Source organism: Ochotona princeps, chromosome 19 (genome assembly GCF_030435755.1).
Source record: "Ochotona princeps isolate mOchPri1 chromosome 19, mOchPri1.hap1, whole genome shotgun sequence".
Classification (NCBI taxonomy): domain Eukaryota; kingdom Metazoa; phylum Chordata; class Mammalia; order Lagomorpha; family Ochotonidae; genus Ochotona; species Ochotona princeps.
This window is the reverse complement of record NC_080850.1, coordinates 45,050,740-45,066,149: the sequence shown is the minus strand read 5'-3', so window position 1 is coordinate 45,066,149 and position 15,410 is coordinate 45,050,740.

Sequence of the window (15,410 nt, the reverse complement as noted above, 5' to 3'; positions counted from 1 at the left end):
TTGAATAATGGTGTAGCACTGAAAAATTGTTTCATATAAAGATGATGTTTATGTATAACATCTTTTCAGAAGATTCAGTAAGATGTATGAATTGAAAGGCCAGCTGTACATTTTTATGATAGGATCTACAGTAGGAAACTTGCAAGCTGTCTCATTCATCATACTCACTTCAGACTTTTCAGATGGAAAAAGAGTTCTACTTATTCTTCAAAACATGTAAAGCTTTTAGTAGTAAATAAAGGACATCAGATTTTTACTCAAAGATTGTAGATTACTTGTGTATTTTTAGGTGTTATTTATATCAGCTTTGTTTTGTTTTAAGATTTATTTATTTTTATTGAAAAGTCAGATATACAGAGAGGAGGAGAGAGAGGAAGATCTTCCATCTGATGATTCACTCCCCAAGTGACTGCAACGGCCAGTACTGAGCCAATCTGAAGCCAGAAGCCAGGAACTTTCTCCAGGTCTCCCATGCAGCTGCAGGGTCCCAAGGCTTTGGGCCGTCCTCAACTGCTTTGCTAGGCCACAAGCAGGCAGCTGGATGGGAAATGGAGCTGCTAGGATTAGAACCGGTGCCCATATGGGATCCTGGGCGTGTTGAAGGCAAGGACTTTAGCTGCTAGACCACAGTGCTGGGCCCTATGTCAGTTTTTAAAAACTCAAAAGTGAATTAAAATTATGTCTTTTGTAAATATCTACCATATGATTATTGAGAGAAGATAAGTTTATTAAGATTTAAATTCATTTACTTTTTACTCATTCATTGTCAAGTTTCAGCACGGTGTGTCTTCCAATTATAGCAAATAAATGTTAGGAAAGGAGGGAGGGATGTGAGAGGTGTGAAGTTTGCTGAGGGATGGGGCTAATGAGCAAGAAGTCCTGTCTGAGGTGAGCCTGGATATGGCTGAGGGAATGCAGAAGTGACTGGTTAGATCCAGTTGTCGGAAAGAGTTCAGAGGAGCAGTGATTCGTTTACTGGTAATATTTCCTTATTATTGCTGTAGCAACACAAACAAACTCAGTGTCTTAAGCAGAATAATTTATTATCTTATTGCGGATGTCAGATATGTCCAGAATAGGTTATACTGGGCTAATAGCAAATTATGAGGAGGGCTGCATTCATTCGGGAAGGCTCCATGAGAATCCAGTTTCTGTGGAGGCCTCCTTGTAGGCATGGCACCTCATCCTCTTCCATCTTCCCATCTCTGTGCCACACCACTAGGCTCTGACCCTGGTTCTTCTGAATCTTCGTATTTACAAGAAACCTGTGATGACAGGGTGCTCTGCTGCATGATCCAGAGGAAGCTCCTGCCTTAACACTAACAACCTTAGTTCCTCCAGCCTTCTTGTGGCTGTGAAATGCCACCCGTCTGCAGAGGCCACATTAGGGGATAAATGGAAAGAAAGAGGATTTTACTTCCAGGGAATATTTTTTTATGAAGGCCATAAGCTAGAAAGTTTGTGGCACATAAAAAGAGAACCCCTGTGTGCAATGTCTGCTGACGGAGGGAGATGAGTTTTCAGTGAGACCTGCTCATGCTTTGCAACCCTGTCATCTCTATTCAGGTCACAGTTCCTTAGTAGGGTTTCTCTCTCACATGTTGCAAATGTTTTCCTAAACATATGCAGCATATTTTATGGTTCTCAAGTCCAGGGGAAACCTTTGCAATGATGCCCATGCCCTGTTATCTGCAATCTAAGATTATGTGACATTACATGATAAAGGATACTTTGTAGATGCAATTAAAATGATAGACAGAAAATAGTGTGCCAAGTAGTGTGGAGGTGTGCCTGATCTCCGGACACAATCCGGTAAAAACAGAGAATTGCTGCCGTGTCAGAACAGTCCCACAGCAGGAAAAGTCAGACATTTGAATGTGAGATTTGCAGGTGGCTCTGCAGGCTGTGAGAGTGGAGAGAGAGGAGGAGGGAAGGGCAAGGGAGAGCGCCACTCCTGGCTGATGGCACCTGAGTGCCTGACCCCCTCAGGACTGAATCACCTACTGGCAGACGCTCCCCTCAGTCTACAGGGAGCAGTATTGTGTTGTGAGACCCCGAGGCGAGAATAGGCTGACTGACTGATCACCAGCTGCCTGACCACGGGCACTCATGTAAGAAAGATGTATCATTGAAGCCACTGAGGTGTGGAATCACGTTACAGCAGCAGTGTGCTCCAGGCTCTTCCCTGGAAGATCACTGCTGTGCGCCCTGCTTTCCCGTGCCATGCTTAGGAAACGCCCCGGGAGGAATGTGGATCCCTGTTTAGGTTTTCTCTTTTCTCAGGGATCATGAATTCCCTCTGCTGTTTCTCAGTGCATGGAAAGAACTCACAGTTTCGTAGTTGTTTATAATCTGTAGTAAACTCGATATTATTTACTCTGTTAATTCAAGAACTGTGACTCAGAACAAATTTCTTAATCCTAGTGTGGTGTTTGTGTTTTTGTTTGATTCTTTGTTCTCGCTGGGTTTCTGGATTCACAGTGGAGTAGCTAGGATTGAACCTGTGCTCACATAGGATGTGGGTGTCATGGGCAGTGGCCTTACCCATCATGCCACACTGCCATTTGAGCCAATTCTAAACGGCATTTGCATCTATCTTTGTGTAGTGTACTTTTAAGTTCTTTATATTTGTAAAATAGGAAGTTTATAATGATCTGTATTAAGAGAGATACTTTGTGGCTCTGTATCAAGATAGTAACTATCACATTCCACACCACGTCATGGTTGGTTTTCAAATTGCTAAGCATTATTTACATGAGAGCGACAGAGAGAGCGTACCCAAGCACGAATGGCAACAGCAGCAAACTCACCTTCTTTATTAATCATGTACAAATCTTAGCTATTCCTTTTTTTAAAAAAAAGATTTAATCTTTATTTGAAAGATTTTCAGAGTAGTAGATATAGAAGGTTTTGTTTTTTTTTTTTAAGATTTTTTTTTATTGGAAAGGCAGACTTTTTTACAGAGAGAATGAAAGATACAGGAAAATATCTCCCTTAGGCTAGTTCACTCTCCAGGTGGCCCCAATGGCCAGAACTGAGCTGATCAGAAGCCAGCAGCCAGGAGCCAGGAAACAGGAGTCCCTTCTAGGTCTCCCGTGTGAGTGAAGGGTCCCAAGGCTTTGGGCTGTCCTCTATTAAATTCCCAGACCACAGGCAGGAAGCCAGATGGTGAGTGGAGCAGCCGGAATGTGACCTGGCATTCTGTTGGAATCACACCTGTTAGAAGTGGAAGATTAGCCAAAAGAGCCATTGCACCAGGCCCTTATGTTTCCATTTCTAATACTTTTCATTCATTGTTACCTTAAGCTGCAGTAGCAGTGTTAAATTTCTGTTACTTCTGAGCAAGTCATTTATGTATAATCTCATTTAAATTTCCATGGGAAGTGCTCCAAGTTTATTTTACCCTAGCTGAACAAAGACTTCCATGTGGGAGTTGTGTGGCCTTCCTGTAAGGTTCAAAGCCTGATAGCAGTTACTCTTCTTCTGGAACACAGACACCCTGCTGTTTGCTTACAGGTGCATGGGATGCCCAGGGGGGATACTGGATGGCCCTTGGTTTCCTGCAGTCTAGAGGGATGGAACCCTGCTGGGCCTCATTATTGTCTGCTTTTATCTCAAATACTTGCTTTGTTTTTTAAGAGTACCTTTTGCAATACTCACTGTCTTGTTGATTGGATCCAATCTTTGTTCTGAAAATAGTTTCAAAGCACTTAAAGTGGCACTTTTGGAGGTAGAAAGTCCAAAATTGTGCTGTTTGTCTGGGTGGGAAGTTCTCTCTTTGGCTTACAGAAATCATGTGCTTTTTAATAAAAGTTACTATTTTTTTTTCTTTTGAAAGGCAGAGTCATAAAAATTTTCTTTTTCTTTATTTAAGATTTTTTTTTTCCACTGGAAAGGTCACTATATAGAGAGAAGGAGAGACGCACTTGCTGTTCTGCCTGGGACAGAAGTAGGAGCCCTTGGGTTCATGCTTGGATCTGTTGTGCCGGTTTCTGAAATCCCCAGATAATCATCAAGTCTGAAGCCAGTGCTAAGGCAAAAAGGTGGTTTATTCGAACTAACCTAGGTCTCCCAGCCACCTCCCCCAGCCCAGCATGGCCGGGCGGGGGAGGGGCAGCCGTTGCAGGATCCGCAGCAAGCCCGTGAGCCAGAGAGAGAGAAAGGAAAAGACCCCCGAGAGCCCAAGCTCCCCAGTTTTTATACATTTCAGGCTATTAATTATACAGTCATGATCTAGCAGGCTTCTATTGGTGGGTTTGAAACTAGCGACTTTCAAAAAGTACAAATCGATGAGCTATAGGGTGGTGGATCTTATCAAACACCAGGTACCTCCTTCCTGAGGAGTGGTCTGCCTACGTGACCTGCCAGGTGTCCTGCTGGGTGTCAGGCCTAGAATCCACACAGCCCCCAGCCAAGCCATCAAGGCGGGATCACAAAGGGCAGAAAACTTCCAGGCTCTTCATTCCCCCCTCTTTCTAGTAACTAATCAAATCTTTGATTCAATAACACACTTAGTAATACAATTAACAATGTACAAGCCTCGTTGAAAATACTGACATTTAAGAATTTTTTTAGTGTTAAGATGTTACATGTGTACAACACAGTTCTGTCAGGAACCGGAGACCCTAACTGCCTATCATCCTATCTGGCTCCTATATTTCTAGACAGAGGACTAGACCCCAACAGTTTAGGGAAAGGGGACGTCGTCGTCCGCTCTTGACTACTTCCTGCTGACAGGGGGGCGCAGTTGAGTAACAGCAGCAGTTGGGGGGGTCTATCTAACGGTTCCCGATAGAAGGCAGAAGTCATCAGGTGTTCGATGTACAGCCTGGCACTTGAAAGGCCCTTCTTTGTTGAAGTATTACTCCAAAGAAGGGTCGAGGTGACCCTCATTTCAGCTTCCATGCCAAGCAGAGTCCAAAAAGGCCTCTTCCTCATCTCCTTCATGCCCATTTTCCTCCGCAGCCTTTAACTCCAGGTCTGTCTGCTGCATGGGGAAGGGAAGCCTGTGACCATGGCTCCCTGAGACAAAGGCCATTCAGATTCCCTTTATATACTTGGCAGAGTTCTTTTCCTGAAAATTGGCAAATCCAACAGTAGGGAACAGGCAAGTGTTAGATTTTTCTAAAACAATTATACTTTACCAATTGTTGCAAGCCCTAAGAGTTTCGGGATGACACGCATAAAGCACAGCACTGAAAGCATTCTGTTGCAAGACCTACTAATCATGCTATTGATGGCAAGAGATTTAAACAGGCTTTCATTTACAATAACTCAGTAGCTTGTAGTATTCTGACAAGAGTTTACAGAACTTTATACACTTTAAGGCAGAGGTAAGCAATATACTGGTTATAGTCTAACAAGCTATGTACTTGCAGTTCAAGAATACAAGAATCTTAAGAAGGAGAGCAAACAGATTCCAAACAGTTTGGCAAGTGAGGAAGTCATGAGTTCTGCTTCAGAGCACTCAGGGTGTCCTACCCTAGGAAGGCTTAGTTGTGGCACTGGTTGAGTAGTCATAGGCCAACTAACTTATAGGCCACTGGTAGCCACTGTATTTCAAGCTCTTCTTGTTAATAAGGCTTTTTAGATCCACAAGACACTACTTAGAGAAATCTATGAATATTAATAATATATCTTTCTAGTATAACTCTGAAGTTACAGGTCCTGCATGGGAAGTCAGTACACAGTGACTCTAATGAATTTAATAAATTAGCACTCTTATGTGTGACGTCAGTGATCACCTGAGGCTCCTGACACACGATGCTTAGGCTGTAGAAGCTTCTTGAATCCACAACAACCCCACGGGGCATTAGACAAGGCCACACACAAAGTGGAAGTTCTCTCCTCCATTGAGAGAAGAGCACAACCATCTTCGATGGCTGCTTCTTTGCACAGGGGTATGGACCACAGAGGTCCTTCACAGAGGGACACTCTTTGCAGCAGTGTCCTGGCATTCCACACCTGATACGCTTGCTCTCTTGCTGGCTCTTCTGTCAGACCAGAATGCCTTTGGGCTGATTCTGAGACCACTGAGTGCTACTCAAGATAGTCAGTCTATGAGTCTGCTGTAAGAACCGTTTCCCATGTTGGAGCATTTTAACATTACCTGACATCTGAATTATCATAGCCATACATTTTACCACCTAGTTCATGAGGATTTGGCATCCTATGGTGTTTTGAAACTGTGCCCTTAGCAGTAAGTCCATTTGAATGCATGCAGAATTATATAGCTGAACAGACTTCGTAGGTCCTGAGAAAACAGAAACAGACATGACTCTCCAAGAGCTTAATTGTTCATCCATACATTATTTTCAAAAGGATTTAGCTTAACAATTCTCATTCATGAGCATTTTCATCTATAAGCAAATTAAAATAGATGACATAGCTTGCCACATTTAGATAGCACTGTGAAACCAGCTGTGCACCTGTAGAATTTTGCACACTCTTACACTTTTTAGACCTAGGGGCGTAACCATTATGACAGATAACACCACAACCAGATGGTCACTTAGACATCAGGAGGGAAGGTTTGAGGAATTTACATAATAACAAGAGGGAGTATACCAACAAACAATTTGTTTCTCTAGCAGATTCTTTTTTTTTCTTAGTCTGTCAGTTCCCCTACTTGGGGGTGAAAGTACCTCTTTGATCTGTTATTTAAAACTTAGGATGAGGGAGTTCCTCTCATGTAAATTTTTACATCAATCATTTCTGGAGCTTTCCTGGCAGGATTGCAACTAATTCTGGCTCCTCACTGGCAAGGCTTCCAAAAGTCATTTCTGTAACCAAATTTTTCTATATAATTATCTTTACCAACCAAAAGATGTAATCTTTGACAAATATTCTTATGATTTTGAGACTCCTAGGGGCCCATCTAGGAATTCCAAAAATCAGAAGAGTCAGGTTGATTCAAACAGTAACGGATCAGATTCATTCAAACAGTAGCAGATCAGAATTTTTTTATCACTTATAAAATGACAACACAAATATTTCTTGAAAAATGCAGCTCTTTTAAACCATGAGAATTTAACAAATACAATTAAGTTACCTTTCTGAGACACGAAATGTGTATTTCTTTGGTCAATCACCAAAGGCAGATATAACCTTAAACACAGGAATTAGTGCATAATATCATCACATTACTTCTAAGAATTTAACAAATTCAAAGGTTGGAATAACAACAGAGCTTATTGAAATGAGGCTGGATATACAATTGACAAAGTTACCAATTTGTTTCCATTAACAGTCCTCAAAACTTGAAACTTCCATGGTCAGATATTCAGGAGCACTTCCATAGATGTCCACTTCAAAGGCATTTTGCAACAAATTTAAATGTCAGCATACATTAGATATTAATGTGAAATACTTAAACAATGTTGTAGCAATCTTAAAAATTATAGTCAGATTCATTTCTGAAATTTCATGACTTTTTTTTTTACCTCTTTCTTAACATGCTTAAACCTTTAAGTATTTTGCTTCACCTTTCTTTTGCATCTTATGGTAGCCATACTCCTGTAGGACAAGATATTTTAACAGCAATGTTCTTTTTCATAATTCTCCCTTTATAACCTTCTCACCAAGAACACATTCTCAGGCTTGCAACCATCCTTCATCTGCCAATTCTCTGTATCTACATTTTCTAAATAAAAGCAGGTTAGATTTTAAACACAATTGTTTCAGGCAGTCTTTAGTTATCTTTCAAATGTAGCCAATCCATGAAAACATTTTAAAATGCAAACCCACTTTAGAACCAGAAGCAGTTACCACCTTCCAGCAAACTTGGGAACCTCCTCTTTCTTGAATTAAGGCAGATAAGCAACACAATGGCAGGGACAAAGTCAAAGACCAGGCTCCAAGCACGCCCCTCCCTTTAGGGCCTGAAGCATCTTCTTCTGTTTCATTCAAGTCAGGGGAATGGAAGAACTCCAGTTCCACTGCCAGAAGAATTTACTGAACCTAGTTAGCAGGGTTAGTCATCAATAAGATGAGAATAACTGAAAAGGAGATGTTAAAACACTGTTGTTCTCTGACAAGGCATCAAACTTCAATTTCAGTTCTGTTGCTTTAAAGGTTAAACACTTAGAAAATTTACACAATATAGACAATTTCACCACACACTCTTTTAGGAATTTGTTGTCTTCCTGCAAGACAAAGTCTCAGAAACAATACTTTGCAAATAAGAACACAGATAACTTACATCCTGAATCAATTTCGTGATTAAAAAATATTTTGACTAATAAACATACACATCAATATGCATTCTCTGCAACCATGTAAATATCCATCACTTTAATAGAATGTAAGTAGCAACCAACTTGGCATAACTTCATAACATTGTGAGATAATCCAGATTATTTCAAATTACAATTAAATTATCCAAATTGTCTCTATCTTTGAGAATTCCATGGATCCTATGGAATTCCCAAAGTCAGGAGACTTGGTTCAGACTTTTGAACAATTTAGAGATTCAAATAAGTTGGTTAAATGTACATTTAACTGAGCATGCTAACAAGTAAGCCAGATTTGATCAATGTTGGAACACTAGAAGCCACATTAAGTTTCAAAATCAAAAAGGAGCAGAAAGCATTACAAAACCCCTAAAGTTTATTCCTGAAGTCAGTTGCTGTAACACAAAACACCTTGATTTAGCATAGGAACTCTAAAAAGAGGGGACTAAAGCCAGACTATAGAGTTAAATTATCCCAGGCCTTTCCCCAGCAGGGGGGTGGTTGGATGGCGAAAGGCTGTCTCTGGGCAGGTCCTGCTACATATGCATATCAATGCCTAAAAGCCATGCTGAGGCCGACCTGCAACACCAGGAAGCAAAGGGAGTTTTCAGACTCCAAACCCAAAATCACCTGGAGAAAGCTTTCAGTCATCAAACCCAAAATGAGAACAGGGCTGCAGGACAGGGACACATCCAATTCAAGACAAAGACATAACAGCCTCTCGAACCCGGAACTCAGGTGGAAAGGACACCTTTCAACCACTCGGATTCGGAACTCAGGCTACACATACACAAACCGGTCCCTCTGACCTGGCACCTGGACACTGGCTCTTCCCTCTCGAGCTTGGACCCAGGCAGGCTGGTTCGTCCACCTCGGAACCAGGGAGAGTCCACTGTCCCTCAGGTCAGGCACTTGGACCCAGGGAAGTCAGCCGTGGGGGCCCGGTCGTCACCAAGGAAGCCCCAGCCAACAGGGCCGAATTACGCGTCCGCCCAGACCCTGTAATGTCAGCTGCCGACTCCCTATCCTCCGGAGACTTTCGGCCGTCCTGCTTGCTCAGAAAATTAATCTAGAGAAACTTTCCCTCACTGTAATCAGATTAAAATTTAGGCGGCCACAGATAGGTTCAATTTAATTTAGGTAAGAGGTCCTCTTACAAAGTTCTCACAGTTCAAGATTTTCTAGCCAATAGTTCAACTTGTTGCAGCCAATTTAACTATTCTAGCAAGCATTTATCCTATAGCCGGCAGACACAAAAACATATAACAGTTTCACGACAAAACAGACACACAGTTAACAGGCCTACTAAAGATAAAAAACATTGGGAGGGAACGCACCAGCTCCTCCTTGGCAAAAAGGTGCCTCACCTGGAGAGGCCTTCACCAGGTACAAACACTTAACCCATTCAGGGATCCTGCCCCCATGCTGGGCACAAAAACAAAATTCAGTTGAAGAAAAAAAAAAAACTAGCTGGAAAATAAAAGTTAGGTGACACTCACTACACACGTCCTTAGTCTTGATGATCTGGGGATCCCAGTGAACCCCAAAATGTTGTAGACTTGATGACCTGGGGGTCTCGGTGGGACCTCCAAATGTTGTGCCGGTTTCTGAAATCCCCAGATAATCATCAAGTCTGAAGCCAGTGCTAAGGCAAAAAGGTGGTTTATTCGAACTAACCTAGGTCTCCCAGCCACCTCCCCCAGCCCAGCATGGCCGGGCGGGGGAGGGGCAGCCGTTGCAGGATCCGCAGCAAGCCCGTGAGCCAGAGAGAGAGAAAGGAAAAGACCCCCGAGAGCCCAAGCTCCCCAGTTTTTATACATTTCAGGCTATTAATTATACAGTCATGATCTAGCAGGCTTCTATTGGTGGGTTTGAAACTAGCGACTTTCAAAAAGTACAAATCGATGAGCTATAGGGTGGTGGATCTTATCAAACACCAGGTACCTCCTTCCTGAGGAGTGGTCTGCCTACGTGACCTGCCAGGTGTCCTGCTGGGTGTCAGGCCTAGAATCCACACAGCCCCCAGCCAAGCCATCAAGGCGGGATCACAAAGGGCAGAAAACTTCCAGGCTCTTCAGATCCTTTTTGGGGTGCTGGTGGAGAACCAGCATGATGTCTTTTTCCAATACTTTCAGGATGATTTATATGAAGATATAAGGCAGCTTGCACCAAAAATTATACTTTTTACAAAACTTTGTGTTTTTACTCAAAATGGAGATAGTAGGCGTTGTCATCAGTGGGTGAAACTAACAGTTCAACGTTTATATTTTACCTCAAAAATTGACTCACGCTCACCAGTGACTTTGCTACATTTATACTGACAAGGCGTGTTGGCGAATTGTTTCCTTTTCTTTATCAGGAATATTTTGGCATTCTCCAGTCAAGAGATGAATACATACCTCAGTATTTTGTCATACTCGTGAATTCCAATGGTGTTTAATATCCAGCCCTTCAGTGTGTGAGCGCTAGGGCACACACTGACATTGGTTGTTTATAGCGTCCAGTTAGCGTGGCTTGGCTGCTAGGTCGATCCAGTGTAGCAGGGAATATGAAGCAAAGAAGGATCCCTGCAGAATGTATCATAGTAGAAAACTTGAGAGTTAATATAGCTCTTTTGGTTAAAAAGTTAATGAGTACTGTTTTTATTGGTTTGAAAAAGTAAATTGGTTTTTATTATTTTCACTTACAGGTTCAGAGATGAACATTTGCTCCATTAGCAAAATAATTTAAATTAGTGAATTTATACATTCAGAAACTGTTACATGGTTACAGCTTCAATCCTCAGATTATTTGGACATACTCTGAGAACTGTACAAAAATTCTGTTTAGTACATGTCCAATATAAAACTAAAAATGAAATTAAGAAATGGTGGGGCCATGATACCTATCAGTGCCTGCTTATTTCATTGTATTGAACACTACAATATCTATCACTGCCTGCTTATTTCAATATACTGGTCATCATAAAGTATTTTTCTCACTTTCCTTAATGCACTTCCTCTAGTAAAGGATTACGTTTATTAGAAAAGAAATGTATTAGTATTTATTATGTATATTTGTAGTGAAATTTTAGGATCCTTCCCTGGCAGGTTATAAGTTCCTTTTAATAAAAGGGCTCCAGGTATATGAATTGACATTATTCCGAAAACTGCAGGAAGGGAGTTGTTTTTCCTTCTTATGGTGCTTAATATCAGTCTATTGTACAGCAGGATTCTTACATTTTAAAAATTTGTGTAGGTTAAAGAGTACCTCCACCAGCACCGTCTCCACCCAACACTCCAGAGTCTTTCCCTGAGTAAAGCCATGAGCTGTTAGGCATTACCATGAACCCTGTTGGAATTACCATGAACCCTATTGGCCACAGTCTGATTGCTCTTCGGGGGTTGATGCCCTGAGTGACACTTGGTCCACTGTGTCTAGAGTCTCAGATACTGCAACATGCCTTCCTATGTTGAGAATTTCCCACTCCCCTTGACATCAGGGAATTCATGTTCAGTGCAGCAATCTTATTTTTGCTCTTTTGTTGCTTTTTGTTTGTCATGAGACTTTCCAAAAATAACCGTTTGTTTTGGAATAATTTTTTATAGAGAGAAATCTTGCAAAGATAATAAGTACAATGTTTGGTTAATACTTTAGTTTCCCACTTTTTTTCCTTTCCATTTTTTATTCTTTACAATAGAGATTTAGAAGCATTCTCCCTTTCCTCTCTCATATCCTGTTTATATTATTTTCTTCAAATGACTCAAATAACGTCATAATTCATTTCAGAGTTAAAAGCATAACTTTCTGTCATGTAAATGTATCATAACATGGCAATTCTATAATAATGCTATGTTAAAGGATAGTGAAAACAAAAATGAAAATCCTAAGGAATTAATTCCTACTATGCTAATCTTTCTTACAGAATTTACATTTTTGTGTGTGTTCTGTGTATTGTGACAGATCAGAGAGAACATATGGTGTTTGTATTTTTGGGACTAATTTATTTCATTAAGCATAATAGTTTCCAGTTGGGTCCATTTTGTTGCAAATGCAAAGATCTTTTTATGACCAAGTAGTATTCTGTAGTGTAAATGTACCACATTTTCATTATTCATTCATCCATTAATGGGCATCCGGGTTGATTGGATGTCTTAGCTGTTGTGACTTGTGCTGCTCTAAATATAGTTTTCCTCCATTTTAAGCAAGCTGAATTTCCATGGTTAATGTATCAAAATTAAGAATCTGGCATTGGTACATTAACATGTAAAATAAACTCCAGAATATATTCAATCTTCTTATTGATATCTTGTTTCTATTGCTTCAGGATCCAGCCTTGTCTATCATATCTCAGGCATCTCTTGTTTTTTTCTTACCTGGACAGCTTGAAGATTACTGAATAAGTATTCCCAGTTTGAGATTGTCTGGTGTTTTTTTATCATTAGACTGGGGAGATTAATTTTTTTAAAAGCCTAGAGGTGACGGTCCCCTCTTAGGTTGTGTTGGGAATACATGATATACAGGTGAGGTTACTGGTGGGTTTAGTACAGTTTACCAAGTTTCCCCACCACAAAGTTGCTAATTTTTCTCTTATTTTTTCTTCGGAAGCAGTCATTGAATATAGCCTACTGTTGGGTAAAGGATTTAAACTGCTTTGTGGAAAGAAATATATCCATAAATGTGTATTTGGATTTTTGCTATAAGGCAAGGTTGTGTATTCTGCCTCTAAATAAAATCATTTTATACAAGAGTGAACTTATGTATGATTATACTTTGAGTTACAACTCAATACAACAAGTATCTCTTTTAAAGTCCTGTCCCAGGCCCGGCGGTGTGGCCTAGTGGCTGAAGTCCTGTCCCATACTTTGAAATCTATCTGTATTACACATCAAGTCCATATTGGTTATGTGCCGACATGCCCGCTGTCCATTCACCTTTGACCTTGTGAATTAGGCATCTCTGCAGTTGCCCTTGAGCATCGGGCTCTGTGATCGGTCGCGGAATGTAACTCTGGGCCAGCAGTTTGTTTCAACTGCAGGATTTCATTGCTATTTGTATTGGGAATAATCGCTTTGTCTTCTGGTGTGTCTGCCACTCACAGTCAAGGCTGTCAATCTTGAATTGCTTCCAAGTAGCATTAAATCTCATGTAAGGTGATAGATGTTAAGACTATTTTTTGGTTAACCATGTAATTCCTCTAATTTTATAGGACTGAAGTGTTTCTGTCTGGGCTGCACATCAGTTACTATTATATTTATAGTAATAATCTCTTTTATTTAAGCACTTTTGTGTGCCATAACTTATAGCCGAGTGCTCTGTATTCTTAATTATAAAAGTAAGACTAGTGTGGATGTTGGAAGAAAGATATTCTCCTTCACTGTTAGTGGGAGTGCAGGATAGTACAAATACTATGGAAGTCAGTATGCAGAGTGCTAAGAGACCTGAAAATTGATCTACCCTATGACCCAGCAACACCATTCCTGGGAATATAGCCAAAGAAAGGGAAGTCTGCATATGAAATAGTGACATGCAACCCTGTATTTATAGCAGCGCTATCCACAATAGAATGGCCATGGAAAAACCCAGATGCTCACCAAAAGAGGAATGGGTAAAGAAGCTGTTGGACATCTGCTCCATGGAATACTACTCAGCCATAAAAAAGGAATCTCACCATTTTCAACAAAATGGTTCTAACTAGAAAGTGTTATGCTATGTGAAATAAGCCAGTCCCTAAAGGACAAGCATATGATCTCTCTGACTAAGGCAACATTCATGCAAAATACAAGATAAATAGGCATGTATATACATATATTCTCACAGAAGCTCTGTAGAATAGAGACCAGTATATCAGGAAGTGAAGATACTTTGCAGTACACACCTCTCCTCTCAAATAAAGGGAAGACTCCCAAAGAAAATGTTAGATGTTCTTGAACAATAGGATGCTGGACTTTCTACCATTGTCTATATCTACAGTGTCGTGATATGAATAGCAGGATGTTGGGCTGTGACTTGCTAAAGGACTATGCTATTGTGATACTGTGGGGGAAAACGTAGGGAGAAGGAGAATGGGGGTGGTGAAAGGGAAATTCCTGAGCCATGAAAATATCATGGAAAAATAATAAAAAGAAGGAAAAAGAATCATTTGATGCTTTTCTAAGCAACTGAAACAGAAATGTCTGTGTAGAAGAGGGCATTATTTTGCTTTCAGAGACTAGTATTTGCTGTATGCCTTATTTGAGACTAACTGCATGTCTAGTCTAGCAAGATGAATAAGAAATACCATTATTTGATGGTATTTTTCTCTCACTTAAAGGACAAAATCACTTTTACCACAAACTTCAAAAATCTTGGGGCAAATGTAGGTAAAAGATAAATTTGATGTAAAGTATTTTGTAATCCATACATATGTTGGGTCACCAACAAGTTAATGAAAATACTTATTAGGAAAATGATTTGCATATTTAAAACAATTTTGCATTAAAATAAATTATATTTTAATTTCTTTTTCTTATGGGCAGACTTTTACATCTTTATGTTTGATGTTTTTTTCTTTATATTTTCTTCTCTATGTTTTATTTTATGATGTTTCTCTACCATAGCATTCACATCAGTAAAAGCTGGCAGAGTTCTGGAAACTACAAAAAGCTATTCTAGAATGACCCTTGCACTTCACCTCCCAACTTCAGCCTTTACCGTTAGTATATTATTATTTTTTTGTTGCATCTGAGAAACTAAGCTTCTTATAAACATTGGTTTTGAACATTTTGGTATTTCATTGTGCATACCATCCACACATTGATATAAGCCTATAGTACTGCCTGAGGACAGAAGAAGAATAATGTACTATATAGTTGATGTTCGCTCTGACATACCCCATCTTTGGGAGGTTCACCTTAGTTTATCATTTATTTTAAGGCTCACATTAATACATTTTCAAACATCAAATTATTTTGAGCTGAGACAGACCACTGTGCTGCTGGAACTGTTTGGATGAAGATAAGGGTCCAATGATACAGAGCAAGGCTAGCAAGTTAGATTCCACTGTTGTTTAAACATCCCAGTGTCTGCAATGTCACTTATTATTTATAGTGACAATGTTATGTGAGCTTAAAAAGTTTCTTTCTTTAAAATGGTTGTGATACATTTGCCCCAGCTGCACCAGAAAATTTAAGCACAGTTTTGCTGAGCACTGTTCATAGC